Genomic DNA, 22,494 nt, shown 5'->3' on the forward strand with positions numbered 1-22,494 from the left:
GATAAGATGTCAAATAGAAATGATGGGAAACTACACGACGCAAGAACCCCCCCTCTCTGTTGTCTTGCACTAGCATTCACCATTGCATCACACAATGCAGAAATAAGCACAAAGGGTTAAAGAGAAACAAGCCACATGCCTCTCAAGCATCTGAACAGACACTTATTTTCCAGACCCTACATGCAGCCAATTATCTAATTCACCTTGCTGGTCCGCTGTAGGATGTTTTGATGGCATTTTAACATTTTACTATAGCTGGCAGTAGCATGCTTCTAATGCAAGTGACCCTAGAGATAGCTATGGACAAAATACAGAGAAGTAAAGAATTTTTTTTTGGCTCTTATAAGTAATATAATCTGGCAAAGAGATGGTGATAGTACTTCAACAAGGAAGATCAGAACACAATTATGCATGGCCAGGATTGTATTCAGTAATGATCCATCATGCTGTCTCTGCCTGCTTTACATGCAGAAAGATCATCTGCTTTAATCTTCCTAGTCTCCAGATCCACACGGAGCATCATATATTATGCAAAAAAGTACTCTGGGTGGCAGTACTGAGTTCACCATTGCCGCAGGCTTTATTGTTGTAAGGGTGGTGGGGGGGGTTGTGTCCGTCCCCACTCTCCCCCCCACCCCCCCAAGTCTATACTAGGCACCCCCTTTCAGAAAAATGCTTTCAAGTCTTTCCGTCTCAAAGGAGAGGTTCTTGCTACTCACTGTTTCTCCTCATATCGTGCAGCCTGCACCCACACACAGAGATCCTTGTTCCCTCATGCTTACATATACGCCTCTGTCCATCACTGCCTTTCTGCTGTGCTGCAGACCCAGTGAGATCCTTCAGTGCAGAAAAGCAACCAGCATGATGCAGACTTTTTCATTCCCTCCTGCTTGAATGATTTAATAAATTCACCCTGGATGGTACTTGAATTTTTTTTTTTTCTTAAATCAATCTCTACTGGACACAGTGCATGTGTGGTAGAGAAAAGCAGTGTCCTTCAGCAGAATTCAGGGGGTTTTCACCACTGAACAAGATGTGTTTTCTGCAAGCAAGTATTCTTGACAACACACTCTGCTGAAAGGACGGGCTAGAGGGAGGGGGGAAGACAGTCTTAGGCTCATTACAGCCTTCTCTCTCATCCGAAGTCCTGTAGCTGCTGCTGGAGAAGGTCAGGGAACAGATGCCTGTCTGCTCCCAACCCACCTGGGGACTGATCCTCACGTGGAGTAAATGGACACAGTTCCCTGGGAGTGCGAGGCATTGCACCATGCTGCATCTGGTGAGGAGCTGGCCTAAGTTCTTGCTTCTTTTTCTTTGGAGCCACATAAATTTGACATATCCCTAAAATTGCTTGCGAGAGCAGAGTGCAGCTTCATTTACTTCCACAGAGTTGCCCCAGATTTTTAAGGAGGAGAGGAATCAGTGCCCAGCTCCTCACTGGCTTGAATCATTTTTGCCTGTGCAGAATGGCTATGAACTCCCCCGTGCGTGTAAATGAAACAATCTACCTTCGCGCCCACACGGCATAAATGGAAGTGACTTGCCAGGGGCCAAAGCAGTGTGGAGCCGGGCTCAGAGCCACACATGCTGAAATGCAGCCTCTGCCAGGCTTCCTACCTGCCGCCTTCAACAAGGACAGCTTGACTCAGGAGCTGATTTTGTTGTTGTTGTTACATTAGCAGAGAGTTAAAGGCTCCTGAGAGACTGTTTATAGAAAGTGCTTTTGAATGTATGCTTCAGCATAGATAGCTCCCATTTAAAACTGAAGATGGACCTTTTATCAAAAGATGTGACAGGCTATCTTAAGGGTAACTGTCACAGGTGGAGGTATAAAAAGAAGAAAAAACCCTTTTCTCTATTGTTTCAGTTTTCTTGTAATTTTACCAAGCATTTAGAGGGTGAGATAATGTCAGATACATCTGTCTTTGGCATTTTTAGGTATGTATCACCTTGGAATCTAAAGTGCTCAGGCAATATGTGATAACACCCTGAAATACTTCCATCTCCTCAAGTTTCTCTCTCATCTTTCTTTTATTTAATCTCAAATGAGTTCAAGTAACTTCTGATTTTGTGTTTATCTAGATCTGAGGTACAGAAGAAAAAGTAGGCTTCTATAATTTAGCAATTGGTAATAACTTTACAAGTGTAGTTTAAATCTCTAAGTCAGAATGAGCACTGAATTAGGAACCAAGGAACAAATGCTCATAATTTTCTGAGTATAAGAAAGTATTTCAAATGCTCACATCACTGTTACTTTTCTCGTGTATCCTCTGTTCTTTGAAGGGAGTATCAGGAAGCCTAGCTGTCCTTAAAATTATACAGAACAGTAAGTCCACCTGCACATAATGATCAAATGTCAGCATAAGTTCACTACCAGAAGGGTTATTGTGCCCTTACACAAGGAGCCATCTGACTCCTATACAGAAAGAAAAATTAACAGGCCTCCCAGAACAAAACGACCCCCACCATGCCATAACACACCAAAATCCCAGCAATGCTGCTGAGACAAAGAACAACATCTAGTAGAGGATTAAGTTCGCTGGACCTGAAAACTCTGCCCCCAGGATGCAGCACACAGCAGGACAGAGAGTAGCTTGTGCTTTAATAGTGACGGAGATCTCTCTGATACTGCAAAGATGACTGTCATTCAAAAAGGAGATCAGGGCATGTTCAGCTAGTCCTTTTCAAGTGAATGCATGCAAGCTCTTCCAACTCACTAGAAGCTGTATGGAGACTCAGTTGGATATATCATTTTAAATTTGGTGTTCTGCTAATACAACAGCATAGCTGCCAACTGGCTTAGAGCATGGGTCAAGCCTGTTCACATCAAACAGAAATCAAATGGCTTAAAGCAGACAAGAAACAAATGGCCCAGATACGAACGTGCCTTTGAAATTTGCAGTGTTTGAGTTTTAGACCTTAACTTGGCCTATCAAAACATAAATAACACTTGGCACCTTTGGTTTGGATCCAAACCATCCTAAAGCACAGAGATTTTGAGCAGGATTTTGAAATGGAAGACTCCTTTAGCAACTGAGTAAGCTAGATAACATGCACATGTAATCATCAGGGCAGGGGTACCACCAGGTGACCACTGTAGAGACAGATTTACTGCAACTTTTTCTTCATTGAATTCTACATTCCCCATTTCTTTTACTAGTTACAGCTGTTACTGTACAAATTGACTGGCTTTATCCTCCCTCCTGTGTTTGACAAAATGGCTGCCCTGCAGAAAGCGTATAAGTCGTCACATATTTGTGATGCTGGTAACATCTTTATTTGAAAATAAGCCTCTAGCCAAAGAAATGCTGGTCTCCTAGTAAGTTTTAACCTCAGTTATTTATTTCCATCTCTTGGCTAAAGCATTTAGCCTTGGTTTATTTGCAGGACAAAGGCTTCAGTAAAGTCAGAGGAGTACCCTGGGTAACAAAATGAGAAGAAACTCACTTCTTCAGGGTCTCCAGTTCAGGTGCACTGCTGTTTCCCTCTTCCCTTTTCCCAGGGATCACATCTGCTTATGGGCTGACTTGGCCCCTACCTTCTGGGCAGTGCACTTAGCAGTGCTACACCTACATAACAACAGGGTATGAGCGAAACCTAAGACTGTAGTTACAGACCTAATCTTTTTATAAAAATATTATATTACTTAACAACACCTTCTGCACAGAGGAGGCAATACTGTTTTAGTTTTCAAAGAAAGTGAAAATCCCACATAGAGGGATTTGAATTTGCCCCTCAAGATCTCCGAAAGCAGCCAACTCACATGACACCCAGTGTCACAGGAGAGCTGCAAAGCGCTGGCTGAACCAGGGAGCGGGGAGTTGGAGAGCTTTAACCACAAACAATCGATGCGGATGACTTTCTGCCATTAAACTCAGTAACAATGTGCAAGAGCAAAAGCTCAAGTTCATTTTAGGTCAGTTATGAATATAGCATGAAACAGAAGTACATTTGGATGTACTGTACAAATGGGAAAATAGAGATACTTAAGTGGGTATGACTGGTCTTTACCCTATGTAAATGATAAATCATAAGATCCAAGTTTCAATGTTCAAAGAGAAAGAGGTCATTCTTTTAAAAGATGTTAGATAGCACTAAACCAGAAACCTAGTCCATCTCAAAACTTCAAGTGTTTCTCCCCAAGGAGACAATCAAACATAAAAACCTGAAGGAGAGTGCAATAAACACACCTTATAATGAGCTAAAAGCCACACTATTACTAAGAAAGTGAAATGCCATACCTGTATATCGTGCAAACTTAAAAATTATAAGGCACTGGGCTGATGTGTGAGCCTTTTCCCTCCAGAGAGGATCTCCCTATTTTTGTTCTCTCAAACACAGTGAAGAGCTGTGATTTCCCATTGATGTTCGCCTGTGGCACACTGTGTGGCACACTTGGCTGGCCTGACAGCTCATGTGGCAAGAAGTCTAAAGGTGGACAAAGGGTTACTTCAGTAACATGCATGTTTGTATTATACTTGGCTTAATATGGGCCATTTTCTTCAGCTTGAGAAAAAGAAGTAACGAATTCAAAAATGCAAGTGTAGCGATGAAGCACTTCATTTACCCTAAGCCTCACTGCATTCACTCAAGGCCCAGACTAGCATGTTGACACCTTTCAGTCAGTTCTCATCACAGGGTGTATTAAGTATACGCTGCCTTAGATATTTCGTCAGTACTTCACTGGGAAAACACTTCCATCGTGATATGGAGGAATCGCAAGATGAGTGCTATTAAAAACTCTAGTCAACATGGAGCCCGTGATGGTAAGTCCAGCATCACAGGAAGTAACAAGTATGTGTTACATGCCTGAAGCCCAATATTGGCCTTCATTTTACTCTTCCACACATTTATGATTTAATCGAGGTAGTTCTGCTTTAGAGGCTAGGGCAAGTGAGATCATAACAAAGCTAGACAATACCAGAAGATTAAAACTTTTGCATGTGCCCAGGCAGCAATACAGATCATATGTATAGTGAAAAAAAACCAAAACAAGCAGCAAGACATGTTGTGTTCAACTAAACGAAGGATTTGATCCATTATTCTTCTGGTGTTTACCTAGTTAGATTGCATGTACATGGTATTTTACACACTATCAGGTACACCAGTTGGAAGCTGCTCTCCTCTAGGAAAAGTAGTCAAGTATCTTCTCTGTCTTACACTATTTGTACCGATGGGGTCAGATGTTAAAACACTCATGCTGGCGCACTGGCTGCTTGAAATACATTCGTTATGGATATCATCTTGCCAACGGCTGGAGCTCAATAAAGGTCAGTTGACCTTCCTGAGAATCTTCAAGCAGCAGAGGTAGCAAAGAGAAACAAACCCACACAAATTCACAATTCTTTTCCTAGAGTCATTTGTCAGGTGATACAATACATTTGTTGGGAGGAAACACTTCCCCTGCAAAAACTTTCAGAGTCAAAGCTCTAGGAAACCACTGTTCTGGCAAAGGAAGGTTGTTTATAAAGTATTACTACCAGACAAGGATTGCATAGGGATGTAAGGATGTACATATGAAATCTACTTCTTACCTGGAGTGGAACAAGAACCTGAGGAGAATGACTGCATGACTTTAGCTCTTGATAGCAGAAGAGGGGTGCAGCTTGTTCAGCGTTCTGGAGACAAAGTCAGTCTTCTCTGCCTACACCTGTCCAGAGCCTGCCAAGATCAGTGCAGAGACTTCCATTGACTATGGGAGGCTGTAACCCATGGATCCAAATGAGTGTTGCACTTCAAGAGATGAGTCATTTAATGTTTTAATACAATATAAACAGTAAAATAAAAAGCACTAGCAAAGCAAGTTAATTCTACTTTTAGAAACAATTGCTTTCATGCAACAGCAATTGCCCATACCCGAAAGCTTCCCATGCTGTTTAGGTGCATTCCTAGTGTCTGTATACTAATGTTAATTTAATTCTCTCAGTGTGGCATTTGGATACCTTACTAAAGTGCCCAGTTTTAAAGAGCGCTCACTATCTGCTGAGGACAATGTGCCTCTTATATAAGCAGAAATTTTTGTAAAAGAAGTCTTGCTTTTTCTGCGAACAGAGATTCATGTGCCCAAGTGCACAAAGATCCAACCACATTATGGATGGGGAAGGCAAAGGGATGTACAGCTGCAGCCCTACATCTGGATACACATGCCGCAACAGACACATAAGAGGAAGGAGGAAAGCCCTCAAACTTTCTAGAAATCTGCCGTGAACTAGCAAGAGTATTCTCTCCAGAGTTAGAGATTGTGTGTACAAACCTAGCTAGGCAATGACACAAAGAAGCATCTAGGATACAGATGTATCTATGAAAAAAAAAAAAAATCAGAAACATTTACTAATTGCCAGTTAGACATCCAAGAGGCATGGCAGGGTCTTTCCTATTTGAGATGTCTCTCGATCATCTCTACCATCTTTCTAGCATTTTCGGTGGAAAAGCTAAACTAGCTAAACTACGGTTTGGTCACTGAAGGATGACAGAGACATAAACTGTCATAATAGGCAAACATGCATTACAACAACAATATAAAAGACCACAATAATCATGACTGCTATCATTATCACACAAAGTTGAGCATTCCGCTAGCATTGCAACAAAATGTATGTTCTTTACAGGGCATTCTGTATGAAATCCTTATCGTGTTTTCCTTTTCCATGTATGCCGATAGAAACTCATCAATGGTTTCAATTAACAGCCACTTGGTTTGGGAGGGCAAAGCCTTAAAAACCTCCTTCCCATTTTGCCGTTATCCATTGGGACCAGGTTTCACTCTGTTCCAAGCAACAGAGCACAATGGAGCATCTGTAAACGTAGTCTATCTTTCGTAAATAAATCTGACAACATTAGAGATAGATCCACAGTCCCTTGAGGGCAAGATCAGTGCACAGTTGCATGCTTGTATGAGTGTACACCTACCATTAGTCTGAAAAATCGGAACCTACTGACATAATGGGTAGTTGTGATCAAGGCAGAATAAAGCTTTCTACCCAGTTCCTAAATTTTTCTGTCACTGTTAATCATCTCTGTTTGGAACACTGTTTCTTGTTTACTAGCAAACAACTGCCTGTAGACAGGCTAAATATTTCTCTATCAATGCTACAGTACACTCATACCAGGATTCAAACCTGAACTGCCAGCGAGAGAGATGCTCTTTCTCCCTTCTGTCTCCCACAAACTCAATGTGCCTTCTGTAAAGCCATCTTTCCCTGACATAGACCAGCAGGTCTTGCCTGTCCAAGGACCTCTCCTAAGGGTCTCCCATTTCCTTTACACAGGCTTGAATTAATGAGCAGCCCCCCTTCACTGAGCCAGCACAATTAATCAGCATCACTACAGGTTGCCAACACCTGCTAAGGGGCACTGCCAAGGTCACAGCCCTGCTGCGCATCCTGATGGGGAGAGAGAAAAGCACAGGGTGTCACTCTGGTGAAAGCCAGAGATCTGAAACCCTGCTTCTTGCAGGTGGTGTGCTGAAGGTATCCATCTTCCTGCTTTCACTGAACTGCGCTGATAAACAACACACCTCAGAGAGCTGGAGGAGGACAGCAGAAGACTAAAACTGAAACCGAGTACAGCTGATGTTATAATGGCAGCTCTCTGGCAGCTGCCTTTGGAGGTTAATTACCTTTCTAAAGAGTAACGATTCATCTTTTCGCCCATACCATAATATCCTGCAATGCTAATTCTAATTTTGAAGACAGGAAAACTAATGACAGAGAAAAGCTTTAATGTATATAACTCAAAAGAGAGAATAAATTTGCCATAACAGGGTACTAGACTCCATCAATAAAAACTCATACCAAAAGATCACAAGGCAGAGTGTTCCCAGAACATAAATATTTTCTAGGATACACCATCATTAGCAAAACCCATCAAGCTTTTGTTTCAATAAACAGCACCTGTCTCTGAAACAGACAATATTAAACAAAATTTGGTGTCTCATTTATTAAAGGGGCAGACTTCTAGGCTGGTGTCTCAGGAGTCTTCCGAAAGTCTTAAAAAACAAGACGCCGCCTTTTGAAAGAGGCTGATCTCATTTGATGCAAGACTTTCCATCTTAAATACTCTAACAGATGTTATGAAAGCACTAATGTTCTAGACCTGCTGAATATCATTTTACAAAAAGCACCCTTACTTACTCCTGAATCCCTCAGCTATAGTAAGCAACTACATAGCCACCTTCCTGTCTTAGCAACAGAAAGTAACTCTCATTTTATTGCTGTTAAAGAAAGTAAGTAAATGAACTGAGGAAAACCAGCTGTGAAGGGACTCAGGTATTGCAGGCTTTGGTGTAGGAGCAATGTATCCTTTCCACATCCTAGCTTAGCAGTGAGAGTAATGGCCAGCCCTAGCCAGATCCATGGGCTCCCGGCAGACTCTGCCTCTAGGAAAGAAGAAACAGGCACCTAAAAAAAATCTCCTCCTCCCTCACTATGAGATACAAAGAGCAAGTAGCTAAGCCAGGGTGATTGCTACTCTTGGCTGGGGCTGAACCAGTGATCCCAAAATGCAGGGTTCCTTCTCTCATAACCAATTCCATAGGTTACCCAATTTTGTACTCACTGCCTGCTTAAAACACCCATTAACTTCTCTTCTGCTCACTCTCACTCTAGTTGGTGGTGTTTAAAAAAAAAAACAAAAAACCAACAAAACTTAGCAGCCACAACATAATGCATCTCATGACACAAGGTTTCCTCAAGTCAAATAAACATAGGTAGAATGATATCAGGTTTTCCCTCAGGCTTGTGTTTTTTGGATAGGTTTGTTCTGTCCTCACTGCGTTGCTTTTGTGCTGTACAGCTCCATGGCTAAAGAGCATTGGTATGTTTATATTTCTAAAGAGGCAGCTGAAAGACAAAGTCATCCTTAGAGCACCTTTGAAATACTTTTCTCAACTAACTCTAGCCACATTGAAATAAGCATTGCAATACCACAAGCAGACTGTTTTACCTTTTCGGATGCTGGAGCAGCAGGAGTGAAATGTCCTCTAACTCATTGCTGAAAATGATAGAAAAATCAATGCAAACTTAGTGAAGAGAAGGCAGTCCCATTACAAGAAAGTCATTTTCAGGCTCTCCTGGGGTACTAGCTTCCAGAAAGCAAGACAGAGCACGTGGTGGGTAATGCTCTGCCAGTTGAAAAATGTTATGTCAAATATTCCCATTAGAAATTTATTTTAAATTAAATGTGATATATGTAGAGAAGCTGGAAAGACCTGGTGTCATATCCAAGCACTTTGCTGGATTTTCATAGCGAGCAGATTAAGGGCAGACCTGTACCCCTGAGTAAACTGTGAGAAATGAGACAAAAAAACCCCAGCAAAAGCCAAACATTTCAGCAGTGCCTATTGATTTTCTCTGCCTCAGGATTTGTTGGTCCCTGCCGGGGGACGTCAGCAGTGCCAGCTGATGGCAGTGCTATCCCATCAGCCTTACCCCAACACCTCTCTGACCTGCTACTTCTGCACGCCTGGACCCAGATGACCAGATCACAATAGATAGAGCCAACAGCACTGTGAAGAACAAAAGCCAAACTCCCCAGATTCGGTAGTAATTAAGAAAGCTGATCCACAGCTCACGTGTCTTTGCAAGAGGTTTTTCTCCACAGTTTTTTTTCCCTAAGCTATAGGTACCTGTGCTGCTCGGAAGGACATTTCAGCCTCAGCACAGTAGCGAAGCTTGCCTTGGATGCTGCTTTCATAACACTTCAAAATGGTCTGACTTCCTTCACGGACCCGTGAGCCACCGGGTCTCCTTTCTGAGGCACAGGGGAACATCAGCAGAGACTTCTCCAGCGTTAACTCTTTCTGATTTTGCACACACTCCGAAGATAACAGATAGGAGCTTTCATCCAGCTCTGCAAATGGATTAGCAAGCAGCAGCTCCTGAATATTTTAAATTCAAATGATATTAAACTCAGGTTAAACTCACTGCTGCAGAAAAAGTCAATAATGTTTTCCCATCTTGATTTTTCTTTCCTCTCATTTCATTCCTCTCCTACAGCTGCTGCAGGGACACTGACTGCAGTTGGCAGTATAACCTTACTTATGACATGCTCAGGAACAGATGTTTTTCTTCACATCTACCCCTCCTCTCCTACCTTTGGAGCAGGATAATGAGATACTCTGCAGCTCCGGTTCAGAGCATGGTTATTAAACAGCTAGGGAAAATGATGCTGGCGTGGCAAACTGTGTATTGCTGAATTACTACAAAACATGGTGATGAGAAAATAGATCTGCTTTGAAGGGGAAAAATGGCCTGTTTTCAGTCAAGAGCTCTTTCCTGTTAACCAGCCCAGCCCATCAGCAAAGTATTAGATAGTGTACACAGCAATTTGTAGGCCGCATAAAGGACAGCAGTTTGTGCCTAGAAGCTGTCACATACCTCCCTGGGTGGATGTATCTACCTAAGGGCCATTCACATGATGAAGAATTTATGAGCTGTGATTATTGGGGATTTGTTGTTTGTTCTTTTTTTCCCTGCTACTCTTTAGAGCAATGGAGCAAAATGATACAAACGGAGTTTTCCCGCAGTTTCCCCTGTGCAGGATGCCGATTAAAACCCTGTAGCTCAGAGAGAAAGTCTTACCAGATCCTTCCTGTATGCCCATCCTTGGCAGGCAGAGCACTGCTTTCCAGAGACACTGGCTAATTGCTTTGCTCTGAAGTTTATTTTGCATTCCATAAAAAAATGACTGCATCAAAGGGAGGGAAAGGCTGACTTGCATAAGCCCCGATGTATCTAGCCTTAACACAGAAACTTTTGGGAAATATCTCATGTCTCGATCTCTGCTGTCATAGGAAATCAATCACATGCAGTAGCACCTTTTAGGTAATTTCATGAGGTTCTGTGATATAGGAGATTTCATTTTCTTAGGTGAAGGGTCTCCTGATGGAAGCTGTCTTAGCAGAACCTCCATGATACTCCTTGACAGAAGCAAGCAAGAAATGGTGGGCTCCTGCTTCCTCACTACAATCACCTAGCAGGGAAACTTGAGAAGCCCATGAACAGAAAAATGTGGACCTTCCTATTCCTACCATGCTGGCTGTGTCATTACTGCCAGGGAAAGCTGCTCAGCGATGAGACAGCATATAGGACCACAGTGCTTTTCTAATTTTCACCCATTCATGATGGATGGCCACAGACCTAGATCCTTGTGTCCTGTGGCCCAGGACTGTGCATGGAGACTGTCTGTAGCTTCTCTGGTCCCTGGGACTATCCAGGAGGGGAGGAAGGGAAGCTTGAAGAGCAAGTTTTAAACTTGAGTGAAGTAAGCAAATTAATTGGAAGATTTTATCCCCACTCTCAGTCCTGTGACACTGATACACAACACAAATAAGGATGTAGTTGCAGGCATCATGTTGTCTCTCTCTCTCTCTCTCTCTCTCACCTATTGTGGTCTCTGTCACTGTATTTTCAGGGTGCCTCCTAACCACGTGCACCTTCCCACCTGATAAGGGCAGCTCTGATAACAATAAGTGACTTGTTAAATGCTACACAGGAGGTCTGCAGTACAGTCATGCTTTAGCCCCAAGACCATCCCTCCTTTCTGCATTTACAACATGAGCTGAATAGACTGTCCGCCTGTATCCTAGACAACAGCTTGAATGGACTACAGCTGCAGGCAGGAAAAGGCAGGGAGAGATGAAGCATAACTCAGACCTGTACCTAACTTAAAATGGATCTGGGCCAGCTCTCCTCTGCCTAAGCCTTATCCAGTGCCTAATCAATCTGGGAGCATTTCTTTATTGCTTCATATATGGGTCTTTTATGCAACCCACCAAGAACACCAGGCTATGTATCTCAGTTTAGGAGATTATAAATAAATAGAAGTGCCTCATTCTGCTCTTTCAGACAGAAAAAAACAAAAAACAAAAAACAACAAAACAACAACAAACCCAGAAGTAAGAATTAGTACTGTTCTGTGGCAAGTAAGAAGCAAAAAGGAATGCCTCCAAAACTAATTCCAAACAAACCCCTAAAACTCACTCTTAACCTAATCATTCAAAGAACATAAATTATCCCTTTTCCTTATCCCCACATCAACTACAAGACCACAAGGTTTATTTTGTAAGTTTTTTTGTTTTCCTAGCATCTATGTACATTGCAGTTATGTTCTTCAGATGTTCTGTATAAGACTAAAAGCATGTGTTTTTATAAGAACAGAGACCCTTATATGATTTCTTGACTCCAAGAATAACATTTAAGAAAAAGTCTAAGACATGGAATAGAATCAAAGCAACAGGCTCACTGCTTTAGAATGCTCATTATAAGAGATGAACTTGGAGATCTGAAAGCAGAATCACGTCTTAAATATGAACTTGAAAAACCTAGGATATAGAACTAAAAAGGCAACGTTATTCTTCATTTGGAAGGAAAAACTGAGGAGAAAAAAAAAAAATCCCAAAGTACTCTGTAGACTGATTCACTTGAGCTGGTGTGGTAAAGGAGCTAAGTGTCATCAGAGTCATTTTACAGCTGGACAGTCTACCAGTCAAGGGACAGACAGAAGTATCCATAAAGGAGAAGTGTCAGAAACAAAAGGCAACTTTTCATCCCTTCCTATAGCCATTAAGAGAAATATACTCTTCACTCGTCCTCTCCTTTGATTATTTTAGAAGGTGATAGGCTATAACATTAGCTTTTTTCCAGACGTCCATTTCATCACATTTATCATATTAAATATTCAATTATGTCCTTTTTTTTTTCAGTAATAGGCACTGGGTAGGTTGTATTCTGTTGTTTAATAGCGTACTGATTAAGAAGCTAACGATTGCTCTCGCCTTCATTTTCTTCCTCACATACCTTAACCTAGATTCAGTGTGTGTGGGAGTCTAAATAAGTGCTACTACTCCTTTGATAATCAGCAATTTGTTACCGCATTAGAGGTGGCCTAAGTGTTCAAGCTATGAGCTGCCACTAACTTAGATGTAAGCAGAAGGCATATTATTAGATTACAGGGTAGATGCAATGTTTAGCTATAAAGGAAAGTAAACAATATGAACTTTCTTTTCAAACTCTATTATTATTATTTTGAGGAGTGAAGGAGGCAGACTGCTGCCAAAACAGAAGGGGTACCAACGGATTTAATGAAACACATTTAGATGCGAGGAAGAACGACATAGAAAAATTCAGGATGTCAGATGACCTAAGGGGTAGGGGGGAACAGCCCCCAAAACCCCTACACAACACAAAAACCCCTGGCTACCAGAACAATAAGCTGGGCTCATAGATGTGCTGCAGAGAAGGTACAGAGGCAGAACTGGATCTGGTCTGACATGCTTCTACGCCAAAGCCATCTGGAGAGCTGCATGCAGCACCAAGTTAGAAAAGAGAACTTCTAGGTTTCTGGTTTAGAGGCTCTGAATTGCACCTGACTCCATGTTGTTCTGAACAGCCATACCAGCCCAGGTGAAAGTAAATACACACTGCATCTGAAATGCTTTTAATCTGGCAGCCCCCCTCTGCCAGTGCCAGAGTGAAGATCAGAGTTACTCTGCTAGTTCATGAGGTCCTTCCTATGGGAAGGAAGGATTCCCGACGAGCCATTCCGAGTGTTGCTGGATCATTCTTTTACGTGCAGTTCTTTTGCAAGGAGGGCACTTCTAAGCTTATAAACACAACTGTTGTCATCTCGAGTCTCTGCTGAGGATGCAATACGATGTTGTGTTACCCCAAGTTCTGCCATGTAACTCAGCTTGTTATCACAAAGGCAGTGCTCAGAGTACCCTTCTGCGACAAGGCAGTTGTTTGCGCTGCACCTAAAAACCTTAATGCTGTACTGAAGTCGGAGACAGGGAAATACTTGGCCTGAGTGCTCAGTTGAGTGCTCAGAACCTGCATTCACATTTGTCCATCCCTATCTGTAGGTGCCAGACTCTTATTAAACTTTGTCCAAATTCTCTGTCATTTTAAATTGAACAATGATCTTAAATCATCAGCTGCCCCTGATGAACTGTGTACAAATTCAGACATGCTTTGTAAATGGTAGCTTTGTGACAGCAGTTCCTCTCTTGCCTTTCTTTTTGACTGTTCACCTGACAAGCTCCACTTAGCTAAGGGTTAGGGGACTAAGGCAATGTTTTCCTAGAAGTACATGCACCTGTCATTTAAAAATCCTGACATACAGACATTGTTCTACTTTCATACCAGTACTAAAAGTCAAGTTACACCACATGCTGCTCCAGGCAAGCTTAAATCATCAGCCTTGGGTAGAGATGACATGAAAGACGAAGCTCTTGCAGTGCTGGCCCAGACCCAGGCCCTCTCCTTCCCCTCACCACGGGGTCACTGCTGATCCCGCTGGCCTGTACACTCCATGGGCACTGTGAGGATAATGGTGCAACCACGAACGGCCTTACTGTCTCCCGCTGCATGTCTAAGGTAAGAGATACCATTTATTCAGAGCAAGGTACTAGCTGTTGTAGCCATGCCAACTTCTTTCCCTGCTGGGGAAAGCTTGGTATATTAAATCCAGGCATGAGTACAGAACATTGTGGTAGCCCCTGTCAGCCTTTTCCAGTGAGAAGTACATCATGTTGGCAACCTCCCAGCGACGCTGCCTGGTTAGCGTCCCCCGGACCACAGGGGTGCCATGTGCGCTCTGAGATAGGAGGCTGAGCAGCAAATTGCACAGGTCATACGGGTGTGCCATTCGCACAGTCACGCTCACTCCCTGATTGCAATCTTGCATCGACTGACTGTTTGCAATGCAGCAATAATTCCCTGAAGCTGTGGAGTTATACCAACGTATTTAGAAGTGTGCTCCAAAAGTCCACCCTCTCACTTCCCTGTTTAAGCCAACAGAAAGCGCCAAGGTGTAATTGTTTGTGATGGGACTTCTAGATGATTTAACACTGGATGCAGTAAAACATACCAAGCTGTTTTGTAGAGGACAAACTGGCTTTGTCTGATGAACACAGAGTGTGCAACTCAGCATGTTGTTTTCCTCTCTAATTTCTAGGAACACATGAGAAACAAAGCAAAAAAAAAAAATTAAAAAACCCCAGCCATTGTCAGTGTATTATCTGGTACAAAGGCAAAACAAAGCACACGTCATCCAGGAACGTGAATAAAATGCTCCAGAGAGGGACAAAATCCAACTGCCTGTTGTATCCTCCTAAACAAGACTTCACTGCAGACCAGCTCGGTGCCTACCTATCCTCTACAGACAATCAATCAGGCAGCTCCGCTCCCACCTCCCTGAGGATCAGCTGCTCTCTCTACAGTATCTGTCACCTCCAACAATGAACGAGAAAGGCCTCAGCAAAAATCACTTGGGGGCATGGATGCTCAGGATGTAATGGACCTGACAGCAAGCAGCTGCACAGGCTGGATCCATATATTTTAATAGCATGTAAAACACAGGGTGAATTGTCTGGGATGTCTCATGAGGCATTTTACCAGCCAGAATTTCATTGAGCATGAGAAAGAAAAATAATAAGAAAAATTTAAGAAAAACCACCACAAAAAACCTAACAAAAAGCAAACAAAAAAACCAACTCAAGCCAAACAACCTGGATAGAGAAATGAACTCAGAATGAAATCCACTCTCCACAGATTATTTTAAAATGCCTCTAAAATATTGCCCAGTAATGTCACTTTTCCTCCTGCTATGTAGCTTAATGTCATTCTTCACCTGCAGCAGTCGCTGGGCATGCTTGGAGCACTCTGTGAAGGACAGAGGGCACTTTTCTGTGACCCTGTAGGGTCTAGGAAGACACGTGGAGTTTTTCCGACCTACTTTTTCAGAGGAAGAGGAAACAGATAGTACTATTTTACAGAGCTGGTGAGAGCCCTGGGGAGCACTGGTGCCTGCCAGAACCCTGGCAGGGCAGCAATGTATTTCTCTCTTAGCATGGCTTTAGAATATGACTCCTTCTCCCTCATGTCCCCCAAGATAACAGTTTTTTTTTTCCTCCACTCAAAATGCAGGCTCTGCCTAGAGCTAAGCAACTACAGAAATACCTGTACCTGTTGTTCCTCACTACTGTGCTTCCCAGGTGACCAGCATACTCTTGAAGTAGCTGTCCCAGCACACAAGTCCCCCCCATCCCTCCAAAAATTCAGGATGCTTTTTACCTTTTTTTTTTTTTTTTTTTTTTTTTACATCACTGATTTTTCTTTTTTTAATCACACGCTTTGTTTTCTTTTGTAAAGAGAAAAGGGACAGTGGGAGAAAAAGCATGAGCTGTGGGAAATATGAAGAGAGAAAGGAAAAAAGTGTTGAAGAAACTAATCTCATTTGTGCTTACACAATCTGAAGAGGAGACTTTCTTGAGTCAGCAGTGGAGGGGAAGGGGAAAGTGAGAATGGAGAAGTAGGTGAGAGAGGGAGAGAAAAATAATCTTTTCAGAAGTAATGCTTATGAAATTAGCTCCCTTCAGTTTACTTACTGATGCTTAAGAACAGAGACGAAGTGAATACAAACCAGCAACTGTAATTCAGAATAAAAAAATATTCTGTAACAGAGAAGGACTTTCTGCAGTGATTAACCAGACAGAACCTGATCTCAGGGCCAGTGAGGTCTCTCCACAGAGCACCCAGGCCAGGGTAAGGTTTGAATTGAGAAGACTGTTCTGTGTTTTTCAGGTTCACTGGTGGCTCCAAGTCTTCCAGTGCCTTTGCCTTGTACCATCACTTGCAGTGGTTCAGAGGAAGCAAGGAATGCATGTACATGGCACTAGAAAGTGATTTTCACAATGGCTTTGCAGAGCTATAAAGGACTGCACAAGTGATAATTCAGCAGGAAAAAGTAAGTTTATCATAAGATGAATTTCTTATAACCAGGACTCACAGTAATTATGAAATTATCTTTTCCCAAGTGACATTCATCCAGCTATAGCCTTGAAGGAGGTAGACACTAATGTCTTACAACCTACCAAGCTGGGCAGCTAGAAGTCTCTCTGATACGTGTTAGTTGAATAGCACGAACGAAGGCCTAATCCAAAGCCACTGCAATCACTGGGAGTCTTTCCATGGTTTCTACAGATTTGGGAACAGACTTCTGATTAACTTAAGTCCCCAATCCTGCAATTATACTTTGGCAGAGGTTTATCTGCACAGATAACCTCCTATCTCAATGTCAATCCTGCTTCTGGGCAGTATTTCAGAAGAAATCTGAGTGGGAATTTATGACTGAGGCAAACCTTTATTGTAACCAAGAGATTAGTAAAGACTTTGTGAAGTGAAAGGGATCTGTGCCTCAGTCCCTCTTTGCCTGTCCGTGGAAGAGCAGACTGTATTGCTCTGTTGGGTTGCTTGCCACAAGTTCAAAATGGAATTCTCCATTTCATTAAGCATCCAGCGCCCTTACAATTGGCAGCAAAATTAGAAGTTTCCTTTAATTTAAGCCTGTTCTGTGATTAATGTCTCTGCTCACTATCCATGCTGCCAACTTAGATTGGCAATGAACGTGCGAGCATTCCAGAGCAGTAGATTCTCAAATACTTTTTCCCTTCCTCATCTTCCTCACACTTACTACTATTGAACTGGATTAGATCCGAGAAAGATGAACGTCCAGTTCAAATCATCCTGTCTTGAGAGCTCTGTATGCTTTGGAAAGAAGCCTTTAGTCATCAAGTGCTCAAACTGTTCTTACCTTCACTCTAGATGAATATTAAGTGTCCTGAAAAAGGTCTGTGGAGACAGTCTTAGTCTGGAGTTCTTAAAAATAGAGTTATATGCACACTTTTACTCTCCTTTTTTGCATATGCATGTCTCTGTAAGAGGATGGAATAGCACTTGTGGTATTACTCTCTTCATTGCCAGACATGCAGTGCTGAGGATGAGAGAGCATTCCTCCATTCTTCTTTGCCCCCATTTAGAAACTTCTCTAGAAGACTCAAATATGACATGCCAGATGAGACTTATTTCAGCAATAGACCCTTGCCATAAACTGTCCATCAGTATTAAGACCTGAACTGCCCAGAACTGAGCTGTTCCGAGTCAGGGATCTTCACCTGTTATTTTTTGTTGATCCATAGGTAACTAATACCATAAATGGGCAAATTTTAATTGCCCAATAGGTAACACCAGTCATTATCTCTCAGGTCTCTTAGAGGTGATTTCTAGACTATTGGTAAAAGTGATGAGATCATTAACAATCTCCTTGAAACTTCCCTCCAAAAAGTCTCCCTAAATTTTGGAATCTTTTCCATCCATTTCTGGTCATACTTCTCTTCTGCTCTAAAGCACTGGCATCAGTCATCAGAAGATAATTCTTCTTCTTCTCTGCAAACACAGACACTGTCTATTTCAGCAGCTTTCCTTTGAGAAGCACTTTCTGTCTTTGTCTTTTAGCCTAGCTGACAGTCCCAAAATGCCTCTAGACTGGTTTTCATTCACTTAATTACATGACTTGCCTACATTTTACAGCATGGCTTTAGGAGAACAGAGAGCCTGGGGACAGACTTTTTAGTAGGGCCAATAGTGATAGGACAAGGGGTAATGGGTTTAAACTAAAAGAGGGTAGATTCAGACTAGATATAAGGAAGAAGTTTTTTACAGTGAGGGTAGTAAAACACTGGAACGGGTTGCCCAGACAGGTGGTAGGTGCCCCATCCTTGGAAACATTCAAGGCCAGGCTGGATGGGGCTCTGAGCAACCTGATCTAGTTGTAGATGTCCCTGCCCATTGCAGGGGGGATGGACTAGGTGACCTTTAAAGGTCCCTTCCATCCAAAAGCATTCTATGAAAAAGCCCAGAGTGGACTGCAGCTGTGAAAGCTCTCCCACTGACCACTGGTATGTCTTATCCCTCCATTGCATCTCCCTGGCAGCCACTCATCCTTCCTGCTCTTTTAGTCCTTTGTATGGTGAGCCTGGCAGCAACACTGGCAATTAGCAGAGATTACCACAGCACTTTTCCCTGATAGGTTTCAGTGAAAGAAAAAAAAGAAAAAGAGAAAAAAAAGAAACCACCAACAACCAAGGGTTAGCAGGCAGCCTGCACTTTCTTTTTTGTATCTTATTGTGCACTATAAATAACTACCTATACTTATGTTCTGCTGCTCAGCAACAACTCGCAGCTTTCATCGCTGTTTTGCAGCAAAACTGTGTCACTTAATGCCTTTGCCCCATTCTCCAAATGAGATGTCCGAATCCCCATTTTAAAAGCTCAGATCACCCTTCTCTCTTGCCTTGACAACCATCTCATTGCCCTCCCCACCTCGTGCATTGTGAATACACCTATTTGCCTTCTTTTTTTCCCAGCTCGAGTCCTTGACAAATTAATCAGTGCCTTGTCCTTTCTGCACAAGTGACTGTCAACAAAGCAGATGGTGCTGTCCCTTACAACACCTTGTCTCTTACATCTCTCTCCCTCCGAGTCTGTCTCCTCGTTTTTGGACAGAGACTGCTGTGTAGCTAATTTTTTTTTTTTTTTTTTTTTTAAAGTAATACTGAAGACAGCAGACTGTTGCCACAGGACGCTGCTCACCTGGTCACAAAGATGACAATACACTAAAGTTGAAAGAAGTATGCGGGTGAACAGAAACGCATCAAGAACTCGGTCCTCAGGCTTTTGCAGAAGGATAATTAACAGTCTGTTGTCATAGGAAAATTCTCAGATTATAAAGAGTCCTGGGAAACAGGATTCACAAAGACTAGCAAGTGCCCATGGACCTTGCTCAAGCAGATTTGACTTGTACAATGCGGGAACTGTCACCCTTCCCTGAAATGGCCTTCAGTTTTCTAACTGAACCTTGGAAATCTGGACATCATAAAGCTTAAGCTTCTAAAATGCCTCATGACTACTATGAATTTCCCAGTCCACCAGGAATTCCAGCCCTTGCTTGCCCCCACATTCCCAAACAGAATGAAACCAGACTACTGAACACAAAACCGGAAAGCTTTCTACCAGCTAACTTCCCCTTCCCCAGTACTGTTTGTTCCAATATACCCCAAACTCTGGTTTCCAAGGCTAAATTTTGAAAATAGAATTTATTAATGACAGATTTCATTTGGAAGAGTCACTCAAATTGAAAACACCAAATATCAACAGTTCATCTCACCCTCCCCTCCATTTTGATCTGCTGTTTCTAAGAGACACTTAGATTTCAGTGGAAACGCTGAAAAAAAGTTAAGAATCTTTGATGCAGATACCTACTCCAAACCCACACAGCAAGTCCTCACAGACCCACAGAGAAGCCTCAGCTGAAAAAAAAAAAAAATCCAAACCAAAAAAACACCCACCAAAACCCTCCATTGAGACCACCCACCCTACATCAGCCAACAGCAGCTTATTCCACTGGTATCAGACATCAGAGCCATCAAAGAACTGTGTAGGAAAGACTCATTACTAATGCTCCTAGCTTAGGCTGATGAATCAATACCTGTGATAAGATCAGTGTCATCCATGAATGAGATTTCTACTGTGGCATGCATTAACAAGAAGCTGTGAAATAGTGCTGTGAACTCAGTGTGTCACTGAAACACCTACACCACATTGCTGAGTGGGCAAGGAAGAATGGAACAGACTTCACTATTTCTTTTATGTGAACTTTTATGTGAATGTAAGAGGCGCTATATTATCTATAAAGCATTTAATATGCTGATTTTGCTACAGCATTGCTGCCTATATAGAAGGGGCTTCAGCCATCTTTCCCCAGTCAGGGGGTCCAGCTACATAGCATTTCTAAGCTTCATGATCCTGAGGGACATTAATATACCCAAGCAGGGTGAACCGAGACCCAGCCTGCTGACGTTATAGTGGTTAGGCTCATTGCCAGACCCAGACAAAGGCTTTTCAGCAACGGAAGCAAAACTAAGCTTTGGAGTGACAAAGCTGGGATGGAGAGCCAGAAAGCCAGAAACAGTCCCAGAGAGTCTGGTAGGCAGCTTTCGCCACCACAGAAAGAAGAGGTGCAACGGTAAGCCCTGCTTATGGAAAGAAAGGGAGCTCTTCTCTCCTATTAATATGTACCAAACCACCTCAGCTTCTCCCTTAATAGCTACAACTAGCTGTACTTTATGGGGCTCTGGGTCATGGTCTTTTTCCTTCTACTAACAACATGCTGTCCTAGGTGATGGTTGGTTTTGGCTATGCGTAGGGCCAACTACCCTGATGCTGCTTTTACTCTGGAACCAGCCTTCTGTTTGGGGATGGACTTTGAGCTGGGGGCGGGGAGGGGGGAGAGCTCAGGACAGGCTGCAAAACTTCTTTCAGTCATAACTGAAGTCATAGCCCATTTTCCCCTCCCACTCAGCTAAAGCTCTGGAGTGGATACAACGCATAAGAGACCTGAGTCCTGGGGGAACAGCCCAATAATTATTGACTTCAGTGAGATATATCTGCCAGAGCATCTATTGCTAATCAGGGAACTGGGGCCAGATCTAGCAAAAAAAAAGTAGTTATTTCCCAGGAACAGCAGTACTTTCCATGCAAATATAACATTCCTCCTCTGCCCCCCAGTTCTTCACATACATATACCCCCTCCTCCCCTTTATGTTGTATCCTAGAGTCTTGACACTGTCTTCTACAAGTCAGCTTTCATGTCACTCTTTCAGCAATTCCTTGCAGTTCAAGAGGTCTGAAGTCAGCTACAGCATTAGACAGGGACTAATGCAAATGCCTAGGGCCAGACCTGTTTAGATTTCAGCATAAATATAAATTACCTCTGATTCTGTTTTTATTTGCTGCCTTAAGCTAGTCATTAACACATTGAAAACAATCTGGGTGCAATCATTTTCTTCTGATCCAGCTCCTTTCCTCTGTAATCAGCACTCCAGGAGAACATATGGGCTTCTTCTGTCACTTGGCTCCTGATTTACACCAGTGTAAATCTACTGAAGTCAACAGAATTCCCCAGGAGCCGCACTTGGCTTTGTTGCATGTGAGCAACTGCTGAAATCAAATGAGCGCCTGTGCCGCAAAGAGGTCGCCTTGTACAAATATTCCTCAACCTGGGGAGGATGTGCCCAGTGATGAGAGGTGCAAACACCTCCACCCCACACCTCCAATGCACTGATGGCTGGCAGAGCTGAAAATCCACTTCCACATGTAAGTGCTTAAGTTCTCAAGTGGCCACCATGTGCTTCAGAAAGCTGAACACATCTAGTTTGGGAGAAAGACCTTCAAGAGGCCCTTTTCAATTTTCAAGTGAGTGCATGTGTATTTGGGGAGGGAAGGTTAAACATTTTTCAGGGTATGTTAGGTGAGGAAGAAATTATCAGGAGACCAACAAAGACAAAGCTTTGCAGGAGAAGTGCACTGTAGATTTAAAAGGCAGGTTAGTCTGTGCTGTCCCTGAGAACAGCTTTCTCATCTAGTGCTCATTATTAGTGTTAATTCAGGTTTCAGCTGCACAGTCAATCAGTTCAAATAGTCTCTGGCTGGGATTTCTGCCAAGCTCCTCCTTCAGAGGTAATTCCTACTCTGCTTCCCTGTTTACACCACAGTTATTTATATTTATCTCCTACTGTCAGCAGATCCAAGCTAGCTAAAAAAAGCTAAGAGGGCACAACATTTCCTCCTTGATCTACATTTCCCATGCTACAATCAC

General features: G+C 42.7%; 1 long non-coding RNA gene across 1 annotated transcript in view; it reads right to left on the minus strand.

Annotated features, from left to right (window-relative positions):
* Positions 1-5,553: 5,553 nt before the first annotated feature.
* LOC148054786 (uncharacterized) overlaps positions 5,554-22,494 on the minus strand; it is a 38,083-nt gene continuing 21,142 nt past the window's right edge. The window contains exons 3-4 of the long non-coding RNA XR_015706180.1: positions 8,944-8,991; positions 5,554-5,661 (exon numbers count right to left, since the gene is read on the minus strand). This is a non-coding gene — a long non-coding RNA (uncharacterized LOC148054786). The remainder of the gene's footprint in view (positions 5,662-8,943; positions 8,992-22,494) is intronic.

Source organism: Nipponia nippon, unplaced genomic scaffold, assembly GCF_047370975.1.
Source record: "Nipponia nippon isolate SJK-2023a ecotype South Korea unplaced genomic scaffold, ASM4737097v1 scaffold_3, whole genome shotgun sequence".
NCBI classification, from domain to species: Eukaryota; Metazoa; Chordata; class Aves; order Pelecaniformes; family Threskiornithidae; genus Nipponia; species Nipponia nippon.